This window comes from Coenobita brevimanus, chromosome 67, assembly GCF_032717465.1.
Source record: "Coenobita brevimanus isolate Jiangsu-jjx chromosome 67, ASM3271746v2, whole genome shotgun sequence".
Classification (NCBI taxonomy): domain Eukaryota; kingdom Metazoa; phylum Arthropoda; class Malacostraca; order Decapoda; family Coenobitidae; genus Coenobita; species Coenobita brevimanus.
In genome coordinates this window covers 20,636,652-20,656,019 of record NC_137020.1, presented here as the reverse complement: position 1 = coordinate 20,656,019, position 19,368 = coordinate 20,636,652, and positions in this window count along the sequence as shown.

The following is a 19,368-nucleotide window of genomic DNA, read 5'->3' as shown; positions in this document are numbered from 1 at the left end:
TTCTTTGACAAAGTTTTTTATGCTTTATGGACGACAAATGCATCAACGAGTATGGGCACACCCCACACCCATAAGACGACAAACACATCATCGCAGGTGATGGGGTGAATATTAGATACACAAAACTTAATTTACATAATTATGGTACTGTACTGTTGTGAAGGTAATCCATGGCATTGTATGAGGCGCTACCCAAAAGTTCCAGTAATTTGAATATTGTAGGATAATAAGTTACCTAACCTCCTAGTTCTCACTGTCACCTTCGAAGTAGTCCCCTTGGGCATGTATATAGTGGTCCCAGCATTTTTTCCACGAGTCCATGCCTCCCTGGAAGCTTTCAGGTGTGATGGTGTTGAGCTCCTCCTGCGATTCTGTCTGTTTCTCCTCAGTCGAGTCGAATTGATGCCCTTTCAGCCATAACTTCAGCTTGGAAAACAGGAAAAAGTCGCAGGGGGCAAGGTCAGGCGAACAGGGTGGGTGGGGAATGACTACCATGTTAGTGGAAGTCAGGAACTGACGGACAACAATTGATGTCTGGGGGGGGAGTGTTGTCACGATGCAGGACCCAGTCCTAGTTCTTCCACTGTTCTGGACGTTTGCGGCAGATGTTCTTCCTCAGATGCTGCAAAACTTCATAGTAAAACTTTGCAGTGACAGACTGACCGGGTAGGACGAATTCCTTGTGAAGAATCCCTTGGATATCAAAGAAAATGATCAACATTGACTTGACATTGCTGCGCCATTGGTCTGCCATTGCAAAACCGCCAAACCACCTACACACCAACAACACGTCCGCTTACAGACACGGCCGGGGCCAAACTGACACAAGGTGTGCTGCTGACTTCTCATGGCAGCAAAAGGCAAAACTGCACACGGTATGCTTCCTCTGTACAAATTACTGGAACTTTTGGATAGCACCTCGTATTTTTCCAGTAAAAGTTAATTTGTTTTCATAATACTAATTGCCTTGTTTTAGATTTGGCTGGATTCTGTATTCCACAGATTTTCCCCAATTATTGACTGCACTTTTGCACTGATTATCATGGAATATGTTTAGGCAGTTTTTTTAAAGTAATAAAAAGACAATCAGTAACCAGTGAAATTAGTGTCCACATACTCCACAAATACTAGCTATAAATGAAACAGCTGTAAGCTTTCCCAAATATTACCGTTTCTGCATCCTCACTTCCTTACCTTTATTTCTGCATTTATAATTACATTTTATGCGGTTTGAAGTCTAAGGAAAATTTCACGAGTATGAGGCATTTTCTTGTGATTTTTAGGGAGAATCTTCAGATCTGTTATAAGAGCATTGGTTTCATCCCTCAATAACTGGAAATAAAAACAGGTAAAGGACCTTTTAAACCATAAACATAAAGACTGATTCACATATGGTTTCACCAAGTCATGTCATGGGCTTAATCGATGTCCAAGAATACCATATCATGAACTCACTATTGGCAAATCCCTCTGAAATACAATACTCAACATTCACTGAATGATGTAGTGTACTTTTGTATTGATGGAACACATTGCTGATCATTTAACAAGTTTCTCGACTCTAAAACAAAACGAAGCCTACTATTAACCATTCGCTCTAAGACTTTACATAGACAAGAAATCAACGCAATAGGATGAAATGAAGTGGGGGTTCATAAGCGACCAGCCTCTTGGGTATCGGTATGACGTTTGCAAACTACCACGAGTTTGAGAACGTTCAGGACACCAAAAGCTCACTAGACAATGGTAATAGCTTAATCAGGTTGTTCTGATTAAGATGCTGGACCATACCTATCGTAATGGTATCTGATCCACGATTGATGTTTTTACAGGATTTTCGGGCGAAGAGTTAGGTCAAAATCTTCACTTCGTGACCATTCTTTGGCTTGCACGGTTTGATGCCTTTCATAAAAATTTACCCACCATGCCCCTCAAAAAAATCCCGGCATTTTAAACCACAGGCTCAAATCCAAGATGGGCACTGACGTTGTTGTTGTTTTTGTGATATTCGCCCCGCACTTGCTGGGGCACTGGCAAACATAAGAGCCCATCAGGGAACATGCAGAAAGAAGCTCTCAAATGAGAGCGTAACAGGGACGGCAAACTGGCGAACGAGGGAAAGGCGACAGAGGCAGGGGAAGGTGCGATGGTTGGTTGTGAGATCGGCTGCCCGATGATCGACGAGGCAGGGCGGGATGAGAAAGCAGTGTAAACATTGCGGCGCCGATGGAAGAGGTGCCGACCGGCTCAGATGGAAGCCCCAGAACGACTCGACGGTGGATGTTGAGGCTGGCAGCACGATGGTCAAAAGAGGGCAGGGCGGGACGAGAGCCAGGTAGACGACACGGCGCCGATGGAGGAGGTGTCGACGAGCTCAGGTGGAAAACTGCTCCGACGCTGCCCTCAACGCCCATGCCCATGATGGAAAGGGCGATGTAAACTCGCTCCAGCTCTCCAGCAGCAGCAGGTGGAAGCACAGAGGGGAGGCCCAGTCCTGGTCGTCACAGATGGCACAGCCCCGGTCCAGGTCGAGGGGGAGGGAGGGTCGTCGGCCAAGTAGTCTAGGGCGGAGGAGCCTTGACCTCCTTGTGGGCAGACCAGGGCACTCCCTCAGATAGAAACGACGGGCCCGTCCCTCGGCTGGTATGGCTGCTGTGGAGAGCTGGTCTCGCCAGGAGGTCTGGCCGCGACGAGAGATGGGCTGCAAGAGGCCACTGACACCATCGTGAAAAATTAAATTTTGAACCAGAGAACACAGAATCATGTACCAAGACACTTTTTCTGGTAGGCCGATCACGAGGATTCCGAATCTGACATTAGTCTGACGTTACGACATCACTGTGACCCAGAAATCGAAGATGGCCGCCATCCAGTAGTGAAAAAACGTAACTTTTGAATGGGAGCACCTGGGATCATGAATTAACACATGAATTGGATTAAATCAGTACTGGCCACTGCATTGAGATCGTGATTAGTGAATTGTTAATATTTTGTATTTTTTTTTGTGTGTAATGTCATATTACACACAGGTAATTCACATATTCTCATTTCTGTCTTTAAAGGGATTGTACACTGGGTCACAATAGTATTGGTGCACAACATGCGTGAAACATTTGAGACCACAGAACGAAGGTCACTGAAATATTAATATCCGACCTACCACACGTTTGTAGCTCTGATGTCGGGAGGTGTTATATATCGCCAACTAGCAATATCCTCTTGCAAACATATAGCAAATGTAATGTTTATATAGAAAGACACTGATGATACACAATGAGACGTTGGTAGTGGCAGTAGTTGTTCGAACCTTTTCGGTAGGCATCGCACCTCCTGTGCACTGATACTTTTGAGATCCAGTGTACAAGCATACGAGACAGCATTAAGACGATAGCTGTGAAGACAATGTCCAACTTTATGTGTGTCCTTCAGTGTGGCGGGTATTGCAATGAAGCCACCGTTGCCATTGTCTCCATGAAGAGTTGGGAAAATCTCAAGAAAAAGGCTCGGTTATGGAGCATTCTTGACAAATTCGTAGATGTCTATGCAATGGTTGATTAGGATTATGGACTTAGTGGACATTGTGTCCATAAATCATGTAAGTTGACCTAATGGAATAGCAAATAACTGGAACTGGCCAAGGCAGGACAGAAAAAAAAGAGAGGTCGAGGAATGCCCATCTCACTCTTCAGTCATGTCTGTGGCTTTCCCCTCAGATTCTGCTCCACCTGGCAAGTGGCTGCAATCGAGTGTAGAGGGACTGATACATCTATCTATCTATCTATCTATTGCCAGACGCCTCAATCCCGTTTGGGGTGGCCACAAACAAATCGCCTCCAAGTCGCCCTGTCCCCCGCCATTTCACTGCCCTGCTCCCAACTCACACCCCCCTCTCTCATATACCTCTCCACCCCATCCCTCCATCTCATCCTCGGCCTCCCCCTCCCTCTTCCCCCCTCCACCTCACTCACATACACTCTCTTCGTCAGTCTTTCACCCTCCATCCTCTCCACATGGCCAAACCACCTCAGTGTGTTCCTCATAACGCTTCCTATCACATCCACATCCACACCACAACGCTCCTTTATATCCTCATTCGTCAGCCTGTCTCTCCACGTGACTCCACAGGCTCCTCTTAAATAACTCATTTCCACTGCTCTCACTCTTGACTTGTGTCCTTCCAACAATGTCCAAGCTTCACTTCCGTACGTTAGAGTTGGTATCACAATACTGTCATGTAGTAACTTTTTCACTTCCATGCTCACTTCCCTGTTTCTTATCACTGCTTTCAAGGAACCAGCAACCTTTCTTCCCTGCTGTACCCTTTCAAGCACTTCACCCTCCAAACCTCCATCCTTACTCATCACACTACCCAAACACTTAAACGTACTCACATTTTCCAATTCCTCACCATCTAACCTCGCTGTACATTCACTAACTTCATAACTGATACATGAAAAAGCAAAATATGTGCGGGGCTGTAAATGAAAGTCAGCCATGCAACCTGAATAAATGCTGTCCCTGATTTTGTACGATCATGCATAAGCAGCTTTCAAGAGCCACACGGTTGCCTTTGAAGATCAGAAAATGTGAGACAGAATAAACTGTGTGATCGAATATGCAGCTGATGACCATTATGTGATGGAGATCGGATATCACAACAAATATTGTTACCAGAAAATGAGTGAAGATGACAACCTCTCATGCATGCCCAATGTCAATCACTAAGAGGCTCAGATTATCTTCTTTGATCACATCAGAACAGGTATTGTTGAGGAAAATGAGCTAAGGTCACTGCAGAGCCTCCTCATATTTCTATATGGCTTGCCAACATCTGGCTTCATGTTATCATTTATCAAAGATATCCTGACCAGAGAGTCTAAGGGCAAGATCGGCTTCCATTCCCGCCCTCAGAGGGACCAGAGTGACCTAGTCTATGCCATGTCTTATGTCAAAGCAACGCTCTCCACCATCGGCGTCAGCAGTGTGCAACTTGTGCGCATTATGGCTTAGTTGTATCTCCCAGCACACTCTTTCTCGACTCCCTCATCACATAGCACATCACCAAGTGACCCACCACTACTGCCATCAATGCCACTGTCACCCTTTACTGGGTAATTCAGAGCAACGAGCTTGTTGACTTTAACTATAAGATGGGCATGGAAATCAGCTACCAGAACATGCTTCTCTTGCATGTCCTCTGGGCCATGCATGACCTTGAGCAGTGCTCGATCTGTCCTGACGAGATCACTGAGTAAGAACCAAGCATCAGTATTACTGAGTGACGACTTTACCAATGACATCTTGACAGGAGAGGGTACTGCACACTGATGTAACTAGATATTTCCGCAGTGCCTAAAATGTCTTGTATACGAGTACAAGGCAAATATCCAGGATGAGCAAGCATGCATCAAAGTTGCCAAGTCTGTGCCACAGGCACTTATTGAGAAAGCATCTGAGATGCAGGTTGTTACACTGTAAAGGACCATCAAATGCGGAAAGCCTCCCATCTGTCCTAAGCTCATAACATTCTCGTCAAGTACAGAGCACAGCACAAGCAAAGCATTATTCATGCCCTTGCTCATGCAGACGTGAATGGAGCTAAGCAGACTATTCCTTCCTACAATGGGTTTCATGTTGGCTTCAATGCAGAGCACAGGAAGAGCAAGGCTTATTTTCATACAGCTTACAATCAACCGCCCATCAAGTCACTTGTGAATGGCATTACCGACAAGCTGTCTACCACCATTGCCATTAAGCACATGCCCTTCGCATTCTTAGTGGGGGTCATCCTGCTCAAAGCTGACTGTCCAAACAATAGCCATGACATTGTGCATTTACTGGGTCCCTTCCATATGCAGTGTGTGATGATGAGTGTCATCTACAAGTGCTACAAGGGGAATGAGCTAGGAGAGATACTTTTAGCAGGAGGAGTTATTGCTGAGGACTCCTTCAATTATGCACTGACAGGCAAGCATTACAAGGTGGGGCTGCATTGCTTGAGGCTCATGTATGAGGCACTCATGAGTCAGTTGATGCAGAAGAGGCTCACGCCCCACCTGGCTAATGACACGAGGGAGAACCTTGAGATTCTGAGAGATATGAGTTCCTCCCAAGAATCCTGTGGTGCTGCACATGCAGCATTGGAAGACGATGTTGATCTTAACCGCCTCATCACCAGCTTATTCACCATGGAGGTCAGTGACATGGTAGACTACTGTAGCGACTTCCTGTCCATGACAGATGCGCTCATGCAGAATGTGCACACAGTCCATATCTGTAACTGAGATGAGTACATCAGCTCTCTGCACGCCATGCTGCCACAGATAGTAGCGTACGACAACAATAGGTACAGTAGGTGGCTATCTGACGTTTATGCGATGCTGACAGCTCTCCTTGCTAATCAGGTCGCCTTTCTTCATGCTGTCGCCTTTCTTCATGCTGACTTCACTCAGTCCATCACAGACAACCCCTAATCCAACATGCCCTGCGACATGTGGATCAAATGCACCATGAACAAAGGCAGCAAAATGAAGTCTAGCTGGCTGTCCATCCTCCAGAATGAGAAGCAACTGATGGTGCACTCCAGAAATATGGACAATGTGGTTCAGATCCGGGCAGCTCATAACACCCTGGCCAACTAGGAAGAAGTCAAGAGGAAACACATAGAATGCGGCCCAAAATGGTTGCGAGAAGAAGAGCAGTGAGTGCAGGACCTGACTGCATGATTCATGAGTTTGACTCCTTTCCATTCGACCATCCTCACCCACCCTCTGCACATTATAATCAGCCATGCCTGCCTCTGACGAGCTTGTTGCGAACTTCAACTCAGCCCATGCTGTGAGGGAGGAAAAGTTAACCAGCTTCTTGTGAGAGCAGGTGTTTTTTAAGAATACCCCCTCCATGTACCCATCCCTCTGAGCAGACACTTGGTATTTGCCAAGATGCCAGACACGGTGAAACCTGAGGAGGAACTCAAAGCAATAGCTGCCAAAATGGAGTGGAGTGCTCTCAAGACAGTGATTGACCTAGTTGAGGTCACTCAACCTGCAGACCTCACTGAGTTGCTGAAGCATCTTGTTGTTGAGGAGTGTACAGCCCTATTCAACTCCAATGGCACATACAGGAAGACTCAGAAGAGCAAGCTCATTCAGAGACTCTCTCTGAAACCTGCAAATCCGCAGGAATCCTACACCACTCTCATCGACATGGGCATGATCTGGAGGATGGCAATTCCATCTGCAGAAGATCGACAGACGCAATATGGCACCACATACAAATGGTTGGACTATGTCCACAAGGTGTCACCCATCATCCTTGCCCGCCATGTTGATGCTGAACGTATCATCTGTGTGGATCACCCGTACCAAGCACCTTATTCAACTAAAAATAATGAATGAGACCTGCAGGTACAGGGTAAGGCACATATCCCCAACACCTGCATAAAATTGGGCGACACTTTCCCTTCTCCCCAAGCGTTCAAAATACTTCTGTGTTGTGGCAGCAACAAGTGGTGGCTGCCGAAACTGATATGCGACTTCCTGACAGACCTGCAGAATGTTGATGCAGAGATTGTCTACTCTTTTGGCTCCCACTGCACCAAACTGTCAACCCAGTAACCAATGGAGCACTTCAGCTTTGACTAGTCTGAGGCTGACACTGTTCTCTTTTCTGCTTACACAGTTCTGTGCAAGTCAGACTACACTGGCCCTGTTGTCATTGATACTGCTGATACCAATGCCGATGTCGCAGGAGCAGCCATCTCACAGCAGCTGCCCAGAATGCTCTATATCAAAAGGAAGCAAGAGACTGTCTTGTGCCATGGCCTGGTGACTGATGAGATGGCAGACAGTATTGTGGAGTTGCACTGAAGGACAGGCTCTGATGCCAACTCAGGCTTCTATGGCAATGGTAAGAGGTCGGTGTGTGACTGGGTGGCAGAGTCCCCTGGCCCAACATCAAGTCTTCCAGTGCTGAGATACCCTTGACTTTCAAGAGGAGATGTTGGAGGAGCTCTTCCAGTTCACATAAAATGTCACCTATGGCGACAACAAGAGCAACCCCATGACAGAGCCCATGCAGTGAAGTGGAAGACACTGAAGAAGAAATAATTCATTCATCATACCCCAGATGCAGACAACCCATGCCAACATTTCCTCCGTGCAAACTATTTAGCGTACCTTGTGCACCACCCCTCCAAGAAGCACCACTCCTCGTCACTTGGACATGGCTAGGAGCTGGCGGGTGGTCGCTGTCGCCCTGTCCACCAAACGCGACCTGCTCTCCTGACGCATCTATATGGACCAGGGCTGGCTGAAGTGAGGGAGGAAGATGATAACAAGGGGGTGGATGAGGAGGGAGGTAATGATGTACAGAGGAGGAGGGGAGATTCATCGGAAGCTGATGATTCAGAATATAGTGAGGCAGAATGCTCTGATTTTGACTGCTAATAATCTCAAGGCTGTAATACATACGTTATGTACTAATACTGGTTCATCAGTTACAATGTCATGACAATGAAATGTATGACACGAAAGCATAACTGGCGACTTCCAAAGGTTTCATTTGAGTTTTGGTGTTGTTACATAGCCTATGATTTCATCATCCTTTGTATAATTTTAACGTACAGTATGCTGCATGTTTGATCACGATTCGCCTCATGGCTTCCATAGTGACCAGGCTTGCATGTTCTACCTCACTCCCCCCTTCTCCCCCTTATAGTAGAGTAAGTCGTTCTTTCTGTTGTTCAGAGTAGGACTGTCAACTCTTCCTCCCCTGTGCCTTCATTTGCACGTCCTTCTTGCAAGTTGAATCAAGCTCTGCTGGCCCTTATATAATGAGCTCAGTCTCTGCATTAATTGCCACTTAGATCTACTCCTCATTTTGTTCACATCTCTGTCCTCCCCTGTATAGTGTATTATTATTTTTGTGAGTGCTCAGGAAGTCTCCAGCCATCTAGCTGCTGTATAATTTGAGTATAAGTGTTGTTACCATTTTTCTTGTACTGTATAGCCTGAGGCATTAATTTGCAGGCCTGGTAAGGTTTTTGTGATTCATGTAAAGTTTTTAATGTCAGCCAATATTAATAATATTTTGTATCTGTAATAATATATCTTGCTTTAACTGAGCATTATCCGGTTTTCTCATTTTATCAGGGCTGACTTAGATAAATTTGTTCTTGCTAAATTCGTGTTAATAGAGGTTATTGCAGTTAACCATATATTTAACCTGTTTTGCCATTACATTATCCTTATGAGTCCTGAATGTTTAGTTGTTAGTTTGAGCATTAAACTTTAACTTGTAATTTTACCTAACTCTTTTGTTTTGAACCTGGAACTTTGGGGACAGTAGTGATTTTAGTATTCTCACTTGAAGTGTCTATCTCTCTCTGTTCCGTAACATAAATCTGGCGACCTCTTATCAGGATATTCAGGATATTATCATAAGGATATTGCTTGATATATTGTGACTGTGATTTATTCATGATGTCTACTATTACTACTCTTGATGAAGCCAAAGATTTTTTGTCAAATGTGCAAACAGTGTGTAATGTAGAAAACAGAACAAAGAATGAACTTAAGCTTGTTGCTCAACAATTGGGAACTGCTGTTCGCTCTCATCAGTCTAAAGATCAAATTGTTGACATGATTAATAAAAGCTTGTTCAATGTAACTCCTCCAGATGAGCAAACGCAGATTGAAATAGCTAAGTTACAGCTAGCCCTGCAGGAGGCTCGTGCTAAGGAGGCTGAGTCTCAGGCTCGTATTCAGAAGGCACAGGCACAAATTGAAATTGCTAGGATTCAGGCAGACCATGAGTATCGCATAAGACAAAGTGGAACTGGATCATCTAGCTCTGATGATTTTGATGTGGCTAAAAATGTTAAACTTGTCCCTCCGTTTAATGAATCTGATTTAACAAAGTATTTTCAGTTGCTTGAGAGGGTAGCTACAGGTTTTAATTGGCCCAAAAAGTATTGGCCAGTACTCCTACAGAGTGTTCTCACCGGTAAAACTCAAGTAACTTATGCATCTTTACCTAAGGATCAATCTGATAATTATGATGTAGTTAAGAGCTTGCTTCTTAAGGCCTATGAGCTTGTTCCTGAAGCCTACAGAGTAAAATTTAGGACAACTTATAAGCAAGATAAGCAATCCCATGTTGAGTATGCAAAAATCAAAGATCTGTTAGAGCAGAGGTTAAATTCTAAGAATGTAAATTCTGATTTTGATAAATTTAAGCAGATGATTTTGCTGGAGGACTTCAAAAGGTGGTTTAATAAAGATGTAAGCCTATATCTTGATGAGAAAAGAATAGATAATTTGTCTGATGCTGCAGTTTTAGCTGATGAATATGTTCTCACTCACAAGAGATATTCTAAAGATAAAAGGAAAGCTGAGAGTAAGTACGTTGCCTCTACTCAGAGTACAGGTAACAGGAAAGAGAATAAAGATGATGTTTCTCAGGAAGTAAATACCAGCTCCACCTCTAGATTTCAGAAAAGTAAATGTACTTATTGTAGTAAGCTTGGTCATACTACGGAGAAATGTTTCAGGAGACAGCGTGATGTGAACAAAAAGGAGTCTTTAAATATTCAGTCAATTGGTCTAGTGTCCACCCTTGAGAGTTCCCAGAATTCTTTAACCGAGTTAACTGAACCTGCTTTGAGGGGTATATTAAACTCTCAATGAAGCTTCTCTTTTGAGCAGTAACGTGGGTGACACTCTCAAGAGTTCATGTGCTAATTTCCTGTCTGATGGTTTTGTCAGTCCTCTGGATAGTAATGACAGGAAATCAGTTAAAATATATCGTGATACAGGTGCTTGCCAATCCCTTATGCTGACCAGTGTTCTAGGCTCTAATGTTAATTCCTCTGATGAAACTGTAATCTTACAAGGTGTAGGGAATAATTACTTCTCTGTCCCTCTGTGCAGAGTGAATTTAGAGTCTGGTTTTGTTAATGGTTCCGTTATGGTTGGGTTGGTTGAGACACTCCCAATGTCAGGTGTAACTTTCTTACATGGAAATGAGATTGGTGGAAGTCAAGTGTGTCCAGCTCCTCAGTTGTCTAGTGAACCAGTGACTGCGACCCAGGATTGTGATATTCCTGATGTGTTCTCTGCATGTGCTGTCACTAGGGCTAAGTCTAAAGTTACTGGTGCCTTAGAGGATAATGATGATGATGATGTTATCCTAGCTGACACTTTTCTTGTTAATTTGGACCACTCACCAGATGAGGCAGTACCCCGTAGTGTTGACAATTTGTCTCGTCAAGAGTTGGTTGAGTTGCAGGTTTCTGACCCTGAGTTGAAAGGTCTAGCTAACTCTGCTTGCAGTGAGGAAGAGTCAGCTGGTGCTTCTACTTGTTATTATATAAAGTCAGGAGTACTTATGAAAAAGTGGAGACCCCCAACAGCATCAGCCGACTGTGAATGAGAGGTTGTACATCAAGTTGTCATCCCTCGTGTTTGTAGGCAGGATATCATTAGAGTGGCTCATGATTCCAGTTTGGCAGGACACCTTGGAGTGAGGAAGACTGTTGCACGCATTTTGAAACACTTCTACTGGCCAGGTATCTTCAGAGATGTTTCCTGGTATTGTAAGTCTTGTCACACCTGTCAAGTTGTGGGGAAGTGTAATCAGACCGAAAAGGTTGCACCTCTAGTTCCCATTCCTCCTTTTGAGGCGCCTTTCACCCGTGTGTTGGTGGATATTGTGGGCCCTCTTCCTAAGTCTTCTTCAGGATTTTCTTATGTGTTGACCCTGATTGATATGGCTACTCGTTATCCTGAAGCCATTCCACTTACAAATATATCAGCAACGAACGTGGTTAAGGAAATGCTAGGGTTCTTCACCAAGTTTGGTCTGCCCAAGGAGGTACAATCAGACCGGGGAAGTAATTTCATGTCAAATGTTTTCAAGCAGTCTCTGAAAGAGTTGGGCATCACCCAGATCACGTCTTCAGCTTACCATCCCCAGACCCAAGGAGCGTTGGAGAGATATCATCAAACACTCAAATCGATGCTCAGGAAATACTGTTTGGAACATCAGAAAGACTGGGATAAAGGTCTTCCATTCGTTGTATTTGCCGCAAGAGAATCTCCAAATGAATCACTGGGCTTCTCACCCTTTGAACTGCTGTTTGGCCATGAAGTAAGAGGACCCCTTAAGCTACTCAAGGAATGCTGGCTGTCGGAGGAAGATGACGTCAACCTGCTGGAGTATGTGATGAAGTTCAAAGAACGGCTGTCCACTGCTTTACAGCTGGCGAGAGAGAATTTAGGAGCTGCTCAGGAGGAGATGAAGACTTGGTATGATAAGAAGTCCAGGTTACGCCACTTTCAGCCAGGAGATCAGGTTTTGATTCTGCTACCGGTGCATGGGCAACCTCTTCGAGCCAAGTTTAGTGGTCCTTATTTCGTGGAGAAGAAACTCAGTGATGTCAACTATGTCATCGCCACACCAGATCGTAGAAAGAACAATCAACTTTGTCACATCAACATGCTAAAGTTATATGACAGGCGGGACGAAAATAACCCAGTCTGCACTGTAGCTGTTCCACCCGAGTCTGCAAGTGAAGTTCTCCCATGCAGTATGAGCCTGAGTAATAGTTTGGGGAAGAATCCTGATATCATGAATGATCTCCATACAAAGCTTTCTCATCTAGCTCCCGAGGAAAGGCAGGAGTTTTCGGCATTACTGCAGGAGTACCCGCAACTGTTCCGTGCCACTCCAGGAAGAACCACTGTGCTGATGCATGATGTCGATGTTGGAGACGCAAAGCCAATTAAACTGCCTCCTTACCGTGTGAACCCAGTGAAAGTTCCTCTCATCCAGAAGGAGCTTGGCTACCTGTTGGACCACAAGATGATTGAGCCCTGTCAGAGCGAGTGGAGTTCTCCTGTCACTCTATTCCCTAAGCCAGGTGGGTCACAGCAGCTTTGCATCGACTGCAGACGTGTTAATCAGTTAACCAAAAGAGAAACTTACCCTCTTCATCGCGTGGAAGATTGCATAGACAAGATCGGAAAGGCTAGGTACATAAGTAAGTTTGATTTGTTAAAGGGATACTGGCAAGTATCTATGACTGAATGTGCTAGGGAGATCTCATGTTTTGTAACACTAGGAAAGACTTTTGCATGTTCTGTAATGCCATATGGTATGAAGAATGCACCAGCCGCTTTTCAGAAGCTCATGAATGTTGTAACAGAGGGTTTGGCAGGGTGTGTTGTTTATATTGATGATGTATTAATCTTCAGTGACAACTGGAAAGATCACCTATGCCATGTCAGTAAATTTCTTGAGCGTTTGGTTCAGGCTAATCTTGTAGCTAATTTATCAATGTGTGAGTTTGGTCAAGCTAAAGTTCAGTACCTTGGGTACGTAATTGGTGATGGACATGTTGCACCACCAGGAGCTAAGGTTCAGGTTATAAGTGATCTTCCCAGACTAAAAGTAGTAAAGAGCTACAAAGATTTTTGGGAATGGTAGGGTATTACTGGAGATTTCTTCTTAACTTTTCAATTCTTGTATCACCACTTACAGACCTACTGAAAAAGAGAGTTAAATTTGTCTGGACCGATAACTGTGAATCCTCTTTCAGTAAACTTAAAGCTATCCTATTAAGTCAGCCAGTGCTCGCTACTCCAAATTTTGCTAAGTCTTTTAAGATGGCTGTTGACGCAAATGATACAGGAGCTGGGGCTGTTTTGCTGCAAGAGGATGATCGGGGTATTGAACACCCTGTATCTTATTACAGTAAGATGTTCACTCCACCTCAAAAGAACTACTCAACTATTGAGAAAAAGCTTTTGGCCTTGATTTTGGGTATACAGCATTTTTCATTTTATTTGTGTTCTGGTTTTGACCCCATAGTCATTTATACCGATCATAACCCACTGAAATTCCTTAGTAAGTTTAAAGATAAAAATCAGAGATTGACAAGATGGAGTCTACTTCTTCAGGAGTATTCATTAGACATACAACATGTCAAGGGGAAAGAAAATGTTATTGCAGATTGCTTATCTAGACTTTAGACAGATTGTTTTAGAGTAACAAGAAATTTCCTTTGTAAATTTCTTTTTCTTTGTGGGGAGGTGTTACATAGCCTATGATTTCATCATCCTTTGTATAATTCTAACGTACAGTATGCTGCATGTTTGATCTCGATTCGCCTCGTGCCTTCCATAGTGACCAGGCTTGCGTGTTCTACCTCACTCCCCCCTTCTCCCCCTTATAGTAGAGTAAGTCGTTCTTTCTGTTGTTCAGAGCAGGACTGTCAACTCTTCCTCCCCTGTGCCTTCATTTGCGCGTCCTTCTTGCAAGTTGAATCAAGCTCTGCCGGCCCCTATATAATGAGCTCAATCTCTGCATTAATTGCCACTTAGATCTACTCCTCATTTCGTCCACATCTCTGTCCTTCCCCGTATAGTGTATTATTATTTTTGTGAGTGCTCAGGAAGTCTCCAGCCATCTAGCTGCTGTATAATTTGAGTATAAGTGTTGTTACCATTTTTCTTGTACTGTATAGCCTGAGGCATTAATTTGCAGGCCATTAAGGTTTTTGTGATTCATGTAAAGTTTTTAATGTCAGCCAATATTAATAATATTTTGTATCTGTAATAATATATCTTGCTTTAACTGAGCATTATCCGGTTTTCTCATTTTATCAGGGCTGACTTAGATAAATTTGTTCTTGCTAAATTCGTGTTAATAGAGGCTATTGCAGTTAACCATATATTTAACCTGTTTTGCCATTACATTATCCTTATGAGTCCTGAATGTTTAGTTGTTAGTTTGAGCATTAAACTTTAACTTGTAATTTTACCTAACTTTTTTGTTTTGAACCTGGAACTTTGCGGGACAGTAGTGATTTTAGTATTCTCACTTGAAGTGTCCATTATCTCTCCCTGTTCCGTAACAGTGTCATTTCTCTACAGAAAATATACAAAAAGTACAATTTTCAGGATATAATTACTTTACACTGACATATTTTAAGTAGTTTCAATTGAAAACTGTTCAAATTACTGTTATTAAAAGAGGTTATATTGAAATATAATGAGTTTCCGTGCCATGTATTCATCAGTTAAATATACTGTTCATCACTTAACTTTACTGTAAGAGATTCTTATGGAGGTGTTGCTTTAAGTAAAGAAGTTGCGTTTTTGCACTACTGGATGGCGGCCATCTTGGATTTCTGGGTCATAGTCATGTCGTAACGTCAAACTAATGTCAGATTCGGAATCCTCATGGTCGACATACCCGAAAAAGTGTCTCTGTACATGAATTTACGTGCTCTGGTTAAAAGTTTTATTTTTTAAGATGGCATCAGTGGCCATCTTGGATATAGGCCTCTGGCGAAAAATGCCGGGATTTTATTGAGGGACTTGGTAGCAAAATCTTTTATAAAAGGTTATTAGAAGTCAAATCAAGCGTCAAACCTTAGTGGCTAGAGAAAGGTCACGGAAGTGTCTGTTGACCTAACTAAGAAGCTCATTCGTCGTAAACTCTTGGTTGTATGGGGAGTCTACGTCTTCTGTGGCAAAGCCAAATATTTTTAGCCCTGCTGTCCGTTAATGGTCTTGGAATCGTTGGTCGTAATTGGCTGAGCTACTTACTTGAGAAAAACTCCTGGCTAGGATGTGTCCTACATCCACGGGATCGTCATATTTGTAATTACCCAACTGTAGAGTGTCACAGGGATATAATGGCGTTTATTATTTAGAATTTCAATTCTGGACCATCGTTATTCAAAGGGATGCATCGACTCACTACATTAGAATGCTAGGAATCACATTTAGCCCTTCTGATTTTCTCCTTGCCTCAGTCTATGCCTGTCTGTAAGCCAAAATGCTTCCTCACTAGGTTGGCTGTCAAAAATCCTCCATCTTGTATTCTGCTTCATTAATGTTTGTTGGCAATCCGGCATCCACCAATGAGCTCCCTGTTTTTCATAAATTGTAGAAGTCTTGGGAATAGTACCACCAGCCACGTGTACGATGGAATTAGTCTAATTTTGTAATTTTACATCTATGGCTTCCCCATATATCTCTAAATCAGTGATCCTTGTGGAGGATCCCCAATCTGCCCTTTTAAAATTGAATTTTGGAAGTGGAGGGTTCGAAAAAAACGTCGCATCTGTAAGAAAGACAGTTAAATGATCATTTGCCAAGGAGTCGTCATAAGGGTCCCACAAGAAGTCTTGATGTATACCTGGGGAGACCAGAGATAGGTCAGTGGCCAAAAAATTACCAACCGTCATTCAGAAGACAGAGGTTGGACTAGTATTAGGTCGGCTACTTGCTTCCCATGACAATCGAACCTCAAGTTATCCCGCTAATAAGGATGGGCGTTAAAGCCACCCAAAAACTAACTTGTATCCAACATGGTGGTCAAAAAGTGAAGTTTAAGCATCATTATCAATATCGCCCTGTTGGGGACCATAGAGAGAGCAAATATACAGATACATATCTTTAAATGCATGCGACACCTTCAAAAAAAAAAAAAAAAAAAAAACCACTTGTTTCTTGGTGTGATTTGTGTATGTATAAGAGAACTCCGTAACCATCATATCTTCTGTATGAGTGGTAGTGTTTGAACTATTGGGTGACAAATCTTTGTATTATTGCCTTAAATATGTACCATTGCCATAATTTTCACATTTAGAGCAGCAATGTGGGTTTAGAACATAGGGACTAACATTAACAATTTCATACCCAAATTTAATAGACTCTGGAAGAAAGTTTGCCTAAAGTCAACACAGGAGTGGCGCGTCTTGTTCTCACACCTTCAGAAAACCGAGTGATAAATTGAGCATGAACAATATCTTCCTAAGCAAGTTCACCAAGGATGTCCTTCTCCATTTCCATGAGGTACCTGTTGATGACAACATCCTTCAGGGCTTCATGGAATGCGGGATCATCGGCTGCAGGGAATAACAATGAAACTAACGCAGTCCGTGAGCCGGTAACAGTCATAATTAAGAGATGACCATCAGCAAGTTTGTAATACATTCAGCCTCACCAGCAGTCATCAATCGCTTTCCTGGTAATGAAAGGACTGAAGCTGGCCACGGAAATTGAACCTACAGCATGTGGACTGACATAAGTTGCATTATTTATACTAATGTCTAGCATGACAAGAGCCTGGGGGCGGTCAGTCTGGCTGTGGTTAGTCCTTGAGTCAGTTTGTGTCACAATGAAGGTGACATCAGAGCGCCCCCCCCCCCAAGACAGAGAGGGGCTGGAGAGGAGGTCAACATAACCACTCTCGGGGAAGTGGGAAGAAAGAGAAATGTGAGTAGGGAAAGGCGACCTAAGACAGAATAGCTTAGGATGAAATTGCTTTCCCATCCTACTCAAGGGAGACCTGTCTGTATGCTCATGCCTCTGGAGTGATCAGCGATGGGGGGAATTTTCCGTGTACAGGAGGGAAAGCTAATCTCAGGACAAAGGTACAGATATGTACTGTACCAAACTAACAGAGAAGGGAAGGAAATGAGAACTAACTATCCTAATCGACACCAGAAGGGTGACACACACACACACACACACACACACACACACACACACACACACACACACACACACACACACACACAAACACACACACACACACACACACACTAAATGATTGTTCATTATTAAAAGGAAAAAAATAATAAGTTTAAACAAGACTTGTTCAAACAGGAAAAAGAACCAAGACGAAAGAATACGCTGGGTCATCTCTGAGGTTTGTTTAGACTACAACAACACGGAGATTGTAAGTACATGCTCTGCACTTTTAGTATTGCAAAATGGATACATACTTTAGTAAAGCAAATTTGGAAAAGAAAAGGGATACAGGTAAAAAGCAAAATGATGATTTCTACCAAGAACTGGTTGAAGTGGAGACTCACAATAGACTGGTTGAACGTGTAAACAAACTAGAAATGGCTTTCAAAAATGAAATTGATGAAATAAAGAAGCAGATGCACTTGCAAAAGGAAGAAATAGAAAAACTAGGAAGGGAGGCCAATAAGAAAGACACAACCATCAGTGAACTAACAGTGGAACTGAGTACAATTAGGAAGAAAATGAGTGAAATGGCAAGTACAGTGGTCAATCACGAGAGTGTTATGGAAGAGTTCAAAAATGACACAGAGACAATTAGGCAAGTAAGCAGTCTTATTGACCAGAGCAGTGATATTGAGGAGAAGATAACACAAGTGAATGAAGCTGTGCAAAGCTACAAATATGATGTGGAAACCACGTATGCTGAAATGGTGAAAGTAAAGAAAGACTTAGAAACAAGGGTGGAGGAAAAAAGCATTAAAAAGGAGGTGAAAAGAATAATACAAAACAATCCAAAGTTAGTCAGAGATTCAGTAGATATAAACAAATCTATAGTAATCACTGGTATAGAAGAGGAAGAAGTAAAAAACAAGATCACAAGAGACAAAAAGGAGATGGCAAATGTAATGAGCTTACTGAAAGAAGTATCAGATATAGAGGAACACAAAAGGTTAGGGAAATATGAGAAAAGCAAGACAAGACCTCTAAAGGTGACTTTCCAGAGTGTAAACACTGGAAGAGATACTAAAAAATGCAAAGAATCTTATGGAAAAAGAGGAGTTCAAAAATGTATGGATAAAAAGATGCCTAACACAAGAGGAACTGGAATTACTGAAAGAGAAAAGGGAGGAAGCAAAAACAAAAAATGAGGGAAGATCAGAAAAGGAGAAGAAGAAATTTTATTACAAAGTAATAGGATTGCAGGTACGAAAGTGGTACACAAACAGGATGGAATAAAAAGGAGGAAGGTAGTAGAACCATGTCATGACAAGCATATAAACAAGATGATAAAGTTGATGTACTAAAATGTGGATGGGATGGTATCTAAATTACTAGAGATGAACGATTATGTCAGAGAAAATGAACCACAAATAATATGCCTAACTGAAACAAAATTAACAACAAGGGTATCCAATGACATACTAAACTTAGAGGAATACAATATATGGAGAAGAGACAGAAATTAAAAAAACAGGAGGAGGAATTATAATATTAACTAAGAAAAATCTAAAAGTCAAGGAAATAAAACTAGATATACCATCACAAGTAGAACTGATTGCAGTAGAGATCAACACCTCTAAAGGTAAAGTAATTGTAGCCAATTTGTACATGCCACCCAGATCAAACACATGGGAAAGAGATGAATATGAGGGCCCGGCAGAGAGTTCAATTCACAGTTTAAGATCATTACTACTTAAAATGGAAGAAAAATCAGAAAGAACTATACTAACTGGGGATTTCAATACAAATATAAATTGGAATACTCTAGATATAATTAGCCAAGAAAGCTGTTGGGACCAAAAGCTCCTGGATCTCGTAC